Raw genomic sequence first — 8795 nt, forward strand, 5'->3', positions numbered from 1 at the left:
TGTTGCTTCTGAACCTCTGCTTTCCTATTGCCTTCTTCCAACCATGCGTTATTTCCTTCCATGGCAAGCTGTAAGATCCTCTCAGTGAAAATGGTCCTCTACAGTTTCTGCACGGCTAATCAACTGTCGGATTTCTCGTCTCGGATGAAAAATACCAGGCACAGCTACCACATGGCTAATCATCTGTCGGTTCCCGCTAGCATCGGAATAGAATCCATTGATCCTTTTGAACACTGTCACTGCGCCCAACATTCGCAGGTTTGAAGCTCGTCACAGTCATCCCTTCCCGGATCCTACTCGGAATACTACAGACAAGGTTTAGACTTTCTGGATCCCAGGAATGCTGTCAATGTTTCTAGCCTATACCATGAAGATAGTAATCTCACGGACTCGGTCCGTGTATTAGATATCCAAGAGAATATACTCCAGCTGTCGTCCAATGACTACGTTGAACATCATGTAGACCGCTTTGTGGTTGTCAGGCACGCGGATCTTGGCTAAGTGAGTAACGAAGATTGGGTAATTGTCACGGGTCACCCCTTCATTCTGACTTAACTGAATTAAGTACAAGAGTATATCTTGGAGAAGAAGTAGGCATGAATTGAATAGAAAACAGTAGTAATTGCATTAATTCATGAAGAACAGCAGAGCCCCACACCTTAATCTATGGGGTGTAGAAACTCCACCGTAGAAAATACATAAGTGAAAAAGGTCTAGGCATGGCCGTGAGGCCAACCCCCAAAATGTAAACAATGGTCTCAGCTCCCAAGTATGAAAACTGGATCCAAAAAGTCCCTAATAGGATAGTAAAAAGTGCTATTTATACTAAATTAGTTACTAGGGATTACAGAAAATGAGTAACTAAGTGCAAATAGTGCAGAAATCCACTTCTGGGGCCCACTTGGTGTGTGCTTGGGCTGAGCATTGAAGCTTTTTTGTGTATAGGCTGTTCCTGGAGTTAAACACCAGCTTGGGTGCCAGTTTGGGCGTTTAACTCCAATTCTGAGGCCAGTTTGGGCGTTTTACGCCAGAAAGTTTTAGGATGACCTTGAACGCCAGTTTGGGCCATCAAATCTCAGGCAAAGTATGGACTATTATATATTTCTGGAAAGACCAGGATGTCTACTTTCCAACTCCATTGAGAGCGCGCCAATTAGGCTTTTGTTGCTCTAGAAAATCCACTTCAAGTGGAGAAGGGTCAGAATCCAACAGCATCTGGAGTCCTTTTTCAGCCTCTGAATCAGATTTTTGCTCAGGTCCCTCAATTTCAGCCAGAAAATATCTAAAATCACAGAAAAACACACAAACTCATAGTAAAGTCTAGAAATATGATTTTTGAATAAAAACTAATAAAAATATAATAAAAAGTAACTAAAACATACTAAAATCTATGTAAAAACAATGCCAAAAAGGGTATAAATTATCCGCTCATCACAACACCAAACTTAAATTGTTCCTTGTCCCCAAGCAACTAGAAATAATATAGGATAAAAAGAAGAGAAAATACAATAAATTCCAAACTTATTAACGAACTTAGTTCCAATTAGATGAGTGGGGCTTGTAGCCTTTTTTCTTCTGCACAGTTTTGACATTCATTCAGAAAACAAAAAGTATTGCCACCACATCAAAATAATTAAACTAATTTCAAGATAGAATTCGAAATCATGTACCTCTTGTTCTTTTGCAATTAAAATATTTTTCATTTAAGAAAGGTGATGGATTCATAGGACATTCATAGCTTTAAGACATAGACATTAGACACTACTGATCATGTAATAAAGCAAAAACATAGACAAAACATAAAGCATAATTTTCGAAAAACAGAAAAAATAAGAACAAGGAAATTAAAGAACGGGTCCACCTTAGTGATGGCGGCTAGTTCTTCCTCTTGAAGATCTTATAGAGTGCTTGAGCTCCTCTATGTCTCTTCCTTGCCTTTGTTGCTCCTCCCTCATGGCTCTTTGGTCCTCTCTGATTTTATTGAGGATAATAGAGTGCTCTTGGTGCTCCATCCTTAGTTGCCCCATGTTGGAACTCAATTCTCCTAGGAGGTGTTGATTTGCTCCCAATAGTTTTGTGGAGGAAAGTACATCCCTTGAGGTATCTCATGGATTTCTTGATGAGGAATTTCCTCATGCTCTTGTTGAGGTCCATGAGTGGGCTCTCTTGTTTGCTCCATCCTCTTTTTAGTGATGGGCTTTTGAGATGAATCTCTCCATCTCCTATGACTCGGAGGTGAAAGCAATTGCCTTCCCTTTCCTCTTTCTAGAGGTTTCTCCAGCCTTAGGTGCCATTAGTGGTTATGGAAAACAAAAAGCAGAGCTTTTTCCACACCAAATATAAAAGGTTTGCTTGTCCTCGAGCAAAAGAAGAAAGACAGGAGTAGAAGGAGAAGAAATGGAGGAGATAGAGGGTAGTAGTGGTTTCGGCCAAGAGGGTAGTAGTGTGTATGATGTATGAAATTGAATGTAGTGAAGAGGTGTATTTATAGGGTAGGAGAGAGAGGGAATTTGGTCATGAAGGGGTGGGTTTGGGAGGAAAATGGTTTGAATTTGAATTGTGAGGTAGGTGGGGTAGGTGGGGATCCTGTGGGTTCACAGATCCTGAGGTGTCAAGGAATTCTGCTCCCTGCACCATTTTGGCATTCAAACGCCCTCTGTGTGCCAATTCTGGCATTAAACGCCAGCTCTGCTACCTTTCCTGGCGTTAAACGCCAGTCTACTGCCCCTTTTCTGGCGTTTAATGCCAGCCAGACACCCTTTTCTGGCGTTAAACGCCAGTCTGCCTGCCATTTCTTGCATTTAACGCCAGCCAGATGCCAGACATGAGCTCATGAATGGCAACAGTAAGTTCAGTGTAATCTCTATGGTCTCTATATGAGCCTCGGATTCCTTTGGTTCCTTAATGGGGAACTCTTTAGTGGCCAGTGGACGTCCATTGAGGTCTTCTTCAGTGGAAATCACTACCTTTCCCTCCTCTACATGTTCGGCCATGTTGGACATGTTTATTACCTTGCACTCTCTTTTTGGATTCTCTTCTGTATTGCTTGGGAGAGTACTAGGAGGGATTTCAGTAACTCTTTTACTTAGTTGAACCACTTGTGCCTCCAAATTTCTAATGGAGGACCTTGTTTCAGTCATGAAACTGTGAGTGGTCTTACTTAGATCAGAGATTATGGTTGCTAAGTCAGAGAGGCTTTGCTTAGAATTCTCTGTATGTTGCTCAGAAGATGATGGAAAAGGCTTGCTATTGCCAAACCTATTTCTCCCACCATTATTATTGAAGCCTTGATTAGGCTTCTGCTGATCCTTCCATGAGAATTTAGGATGATTCCTCCATGAACGATTATAGGTGTTTCCATAGGATTCTCCCATGTAATTCACCTCTTCTATTGCAGGATTCTCAAGGTCATAAGCTTCTTCTTCAGAGGAAGCTTCTTTAGTACAGCCGGATGCAGCTTGCATTCCAGTCAGATTCTGAGAAATTATATTGACTTGCTGAGTCAATATTTTATTCTGAGCCAATATTGCATTCAATGTATCAATCTCAAGAACTCTTTTCTTCCGAGTTGTCCCATTATTCACAGGATTTCTTTCAGAAGTGTACATGAACTGGTTATTTGCAACCATTTCAATGAGTTCCTGGGCTTCTACAGGCATTTTCTTCAGATGAAGAGATCCACCAGCAGAGTGATCCAATGACATCTTGAACAATTCAGACAGACCATCATAGAATATACATAGGATGCTCTATTCTGAAAGCATGTCAGAAGGACACCTTCTGATCAATTGCTTGTATCTTTCCCAAGCTTCATAGAGGGATTCACCTTCCTTCTATTTGAAGGTTTGGACTTCGACTCTAAGCTTGCTCAACTTTTGAGGTGGAAAAAACTTGGCCAAGAAAGCATTGACTAGCTTTTTCCAAGAGTTCAGGCTTTCTTTAGGCTATGAGTCCAACCATGTCCTAGCTCTATCTCTTACAGCAAAGGGGAAAAGCATAAGTCTGTAGACCTCAGGATTAACCCCATTGGTCTTGACAGTGTCACAGATTTGCAAGAATTCAGCTAAAAACTGATGAGGATCTTCCAATAGAAGTCCATGAAACTTGCAATTCTGCTGCATTAGAGAAACTAATTGAGGCTTAAGCTCAAAGTTGTTTGCTCTAATTGTAAGAATTAAGATGCTTCTTCCTTAGAAGTCAGAAGTGGGTGCAGTAAAGTCACCAAGCATCTTCCTTGCATCTCCACCATTGTTGTTATTTTCGGCTGCCATCTCTACTTCTTTTTCGAAAATTTCTGTTAGGTCCTCTCCAGAGTGTTGTGCTTTAGCTTCTCTTAGCTTCCTCTTCAAAGTCTTTTCAGGTTCATGATCAGCTTCAACAAGAATGATCTTATCCTTGTTCCTACTCATATGAAAAAGAAGAGAACAGAAAAGAATAGGAATCATCTATGTCACAGTATAGAGATTCCTTTTTGTGAGTAGAAGAATAGAAGAATAGAATGAAGAAGGGAGAAGAAGAAGAATTCAAACATAGAGAGAGGGAGAGGGTTCGAATTATAAGAAGAAGAGAAGTGTTAGTAAATAAACAAAATAAATAGAAGGAGATGAGAGAGATGGAGTATTTGAATATTAGTTAAAATAAAAGAAAAATATTTTTGTTTTTATTTTAATTATTAGTTAGAATTTGAAATTTAAGAAGGAAAATAAAATAAAATTGAAATTTAGTTAATTAAAAAGAATTTTGAAAAAGAGGTTAGTTATTTTCAAAAATTGGAGAGAGAAAAGTAGTTAGGTGGTTTTGAAAAAGATAAGAAATAGTCAAACAAACAAAAAGTCAAGTAGTTTATTGAAAAAGATTTGAAAATCAATTTTGAAAAGATAAGAAGTTAGAAAAAGATTTTTAAATTAAATTTTGAAAAAGATATGATTGAAATTTATTTTGAAAAAGATTTGAAAAGGAAATTAAAAAGATTTGATTTTTGAAATTAAAGTTGATTACTTGACTAACAAGAAACTAAAAGATATGATTCTAGAATTTAAAGATTGATCATTTCTTAATAAGCAAGTAACAACTTGAAATTTTTGAATCAAAACATTAATTGTTAGTGATAAATTCGAAAATATGAAGTAGAAATAAGAAAAATATTTTGAAAATCAATTTTAAAGTTTTTGAAAATATTAAGAAAAAAATGAAAAAGATTTGATTTTTGAAAAAGATTTTGAAAAGATAGAATTTTTAAATTGAAATTTTGACTTGACTAACAAGAAACAACTAAATTTTAAAAATCTTTGACAAAGTCAACTCAAAATTTCGAAAATTAAGAGCAAAATAAGGGAAAGATATTATTTTTTGATTTTTTTTAATTAATGAAGAAAGAGAAAAAACAAACAAATGAAACAAAACATAAAAATTTAAGATCAAAACAACCAATGCATGCAAGAACACTTTGAATGTCAAGATGAACACCAAGAACACTTTGAAGATCATGATGAACATCAAGAACACATTTTTGAAAATTTTTAAGAAAAGAAATACATGCAAGACACCAAACTTAGAAATTTTTAAACTATAGACACTAATAATTCAAGAATGCATACGAAAAACAACAAAAGACACAAAACAAGAAAATCACAAGATTAAACAAAGAGAATCATCAAGAACAACTTGAAGATCAATGAAGAACACATGATGAATTTTCGAAAATTTAAGTAAAATTAAAACATGCAATTGACACCAAACTTAAAATTTGACACAAGACTCAAACAAGAAACACAAAATTTTTGGTTTTTATGATTTATTAATTTTTTTTTGTATTTTTCCAAAATTATTTTGGAAAAAGAAAATAAAGGGATACAAAATTTTTAATAAGAATCCCAGGAATCATGCAATGTTAGTCTAAAGCTTCGGTCCAAAAGAATTAGACATGTCCAATGGCTAGCCAAGCTTTAAGTGAAAGCTTCGGTCCAAAAGATTAGACATGGCCAAATAGCCAGCCAAGCTTTAGCATAAAACATACAAGCATGTCAATGAGAAGTGGAAGCCTCAGTCCAAAAGATTAGACATGGCTTAACAGCTAGCCAGGCTTCACATATCTCATGAAACTCTAGAATTCATTCTTAAAAATTCTGAAGAACACCAATTTTTTTTTTTCGAAAATAAAAAATAAAGAAACTTAAACATAAAATAAAATTACCTAATCCAAGCAACAAGATGAACCGTCAGTTGTCCAAACTCGAACAATCCCCGGCAACGGTGCCAAAAACTTGGTGCACGAAATTGTGATTCACAATTTTCACATCTCCGCACAACTAACCAGCAAGTGCACTGGGTCGCCCAAGTAATAAACCTTACGTGAGTAAGGGTCGATCCCATAGAGATTGTCGGTTTGAAGCAAGCTATGGTCATCTTGTAAATCTCAGTCAGGAGGATTCAAATGGTTTTGGGGTTTTGAGAATTAAAAGATAAATAAAACATAAAATAAAATAAAAGTTACTTATGTAATTCATTGGTGGGAATTTCAAATAAGCGTCTGGAGATGCTATGTTGCTTCTAAACCTCTGCTTTCCTATTGCCTTCTTCCAACCATGCATTACTTCCTTCCATGGCAAGCTGTAAGATCCTCTCAGTAAAAATGGTCCTCTACGGTTTCTGCACGGCTAATCAACGGTCAGATTTCTCGTCTCGGATGAAAAATACCAAGCACAGCTACCGCATGGCTAATCATCTGTCGGTTCCCGCTAGCTTCAGAATAGAATCCATTGATCCTTTTGCACACTGTCACTGCGCCCAACATTCGCAGGTTTGAAGCTCGTCACAGTCATCCCTTCCTGGATCCTACTCGGAATACCACAAACATTGTTTAGACTTTCCGGATCCCAGGAATGCTGTCAATGTTTCTAGCCTATACCACGAAGATACTAATCTCACGGACTTGGTCTGTGTATTAGATATCCAAGAGAATATACTCCAGCTGTCGTCCAATGACTACGTTGAACATCATGTAGACCGCTTTGTGGTTGTCAGGCACGCGGATCTTGGCTAAGTGAGTAACGAAGATTGGGTGATCGTCATGGGTCACCCCTTCATTCTGACTTAACTGAATTAAGTACGAGAGTATATCTTGGAGAAGAAGTAGGAATGAATTGAATAGAAAACAGTAGTAATTGCATTAATTCATGAAGAACAGCAGAGCTCCACACCTTAATCTATGGGATGTAGAAACTCCACCGTAGAAAATACATAAGTGAAAAAGGTCTAAGCATGGGCGTGAGGCCAGCCCCCAAAACGTGAACAATGGTCTCAGCTCCCAAGTATGAAAACTGGATCCAAAAAGTCCCTAATACAATAGTAAAAAGTGCTATTTATACTAAACTAGTTACTAGGGATTATAGAAAATGAGTAACTAAGTGCAAATAGTGCAGAAATCCACTTCTGGGGCCCACTTGGTGTGTGCTTGGGCTGAGCATTGAAGCTTTTTCGTGCATAGGCTGTTCCTGGAGTTAAACGCCAGCTTGGGTGCCAGTCTGGCCGTTTAACTGCAATTCTGGTGCCAGTTTGGGCGTTTTACTCCAGAAAGTTTTAGGCTGACTTTGAACGCCAGTTTGGGACATCAAATATCAGGAAAAGTATGAACTATTATATATTTCTGGAAAGCCCAGGATGTCTACTTTGCAACACAATTGAGAGCGCGCCAATTGAGTGTTTGTAGCTCCAGAAAATCCACTTCGAGTGCAGGAGGGTCAGAATCCAACAACATCTGCAGTCCATTTTTAACCTCTGAATCAGATTTTTGCTCAGGTTCCTGAATTTCAGCCAGAAAATACCTGAAATCACAGAAAAACACAAAAACTCATAGTAAAGTCCAGAAATGTGATTTTTTAATAAAAACTAATAAAAATATAATAAAAAGTAACTAAAACATACTAAAAACTATGTAAAAACAATGCCAAAAAGGGTATAAATTATTCGCTCATCAAGTTTTTTGTGGATTCAAGAGAAAAATGGAGGTGGTTAGTTGTGGCATTGTAAATCAAGGTTGATTACGGTTAAAAGCTCAAGGTTAAATTGCAAGGGTTGGTGTGGAGCTCAATTGTGTAGGTTTAGGAGGATGTTTGGGTGCGTGAGTGAGGGTTTCGAAGCTATGTCACCCGAATAGAACTATGGTAATCAATAAGAAGATGGGTGCAAACACAAGATTTGGGACCCCGGAATTCACTTCAACAATCACCAATCTTGGTTCCTAACCACTTGCTTAAAGCTTTTTGAGAGTTGTATGTGCTTTATTTGGGATCCCGGAGGATAGGTAAAATGCAAACGTGGATGGAGATTCAAAGAGGAATGGAAGCACAAGCCACCTTGACAAGAGTCTTCTCCAAAATGTTCAACTTAAGGACTTTAAATAAAAGTGCTAGGTGGGAGACACCCCACTATAGTAAACTATTTCCATTCTCTTGTATATATAGTTGATGAATAAATTGAGTTTCCATTATTTGGGACTTTCCTTCTTTACATCACTCTTGTATATATTGCTATTAGATGTTAGTTGCTTGTTTAGATTTGTGCTTTAAGTTGTATGTTATAATAGTTGAAAATCTTGTTTTGAATTGCATTTTTGTTTGAATTGCATAGTTGAATCTAGTTAAGAAATCGTGTTTAATTTTTAAGTTTTGTTATGTTTCAAAAAAAAAAAAATAAACCACCATGCGTACGCATGCTTAAAGCTGTGTACGCATCATTCAATTTTTAGCCCAAGGCGCGTGCGCGGTCCATGTCAGCGTACACAATGGCCCCAAGTA

Source organism: Arachis ipaensis, chromosome B04 (genome assembly GCF_000816755.2).
Source record: "Arachis ipaensis cultivar K30076 chromosome B04, Araip1.1, whole genome shotgun sequence".
NCBI lineage: Eukaryota > Viridiplantae > Streptophyta > Magnoliopsida > Fabales > Fabaceae > Arachis > Arachis ipaensis.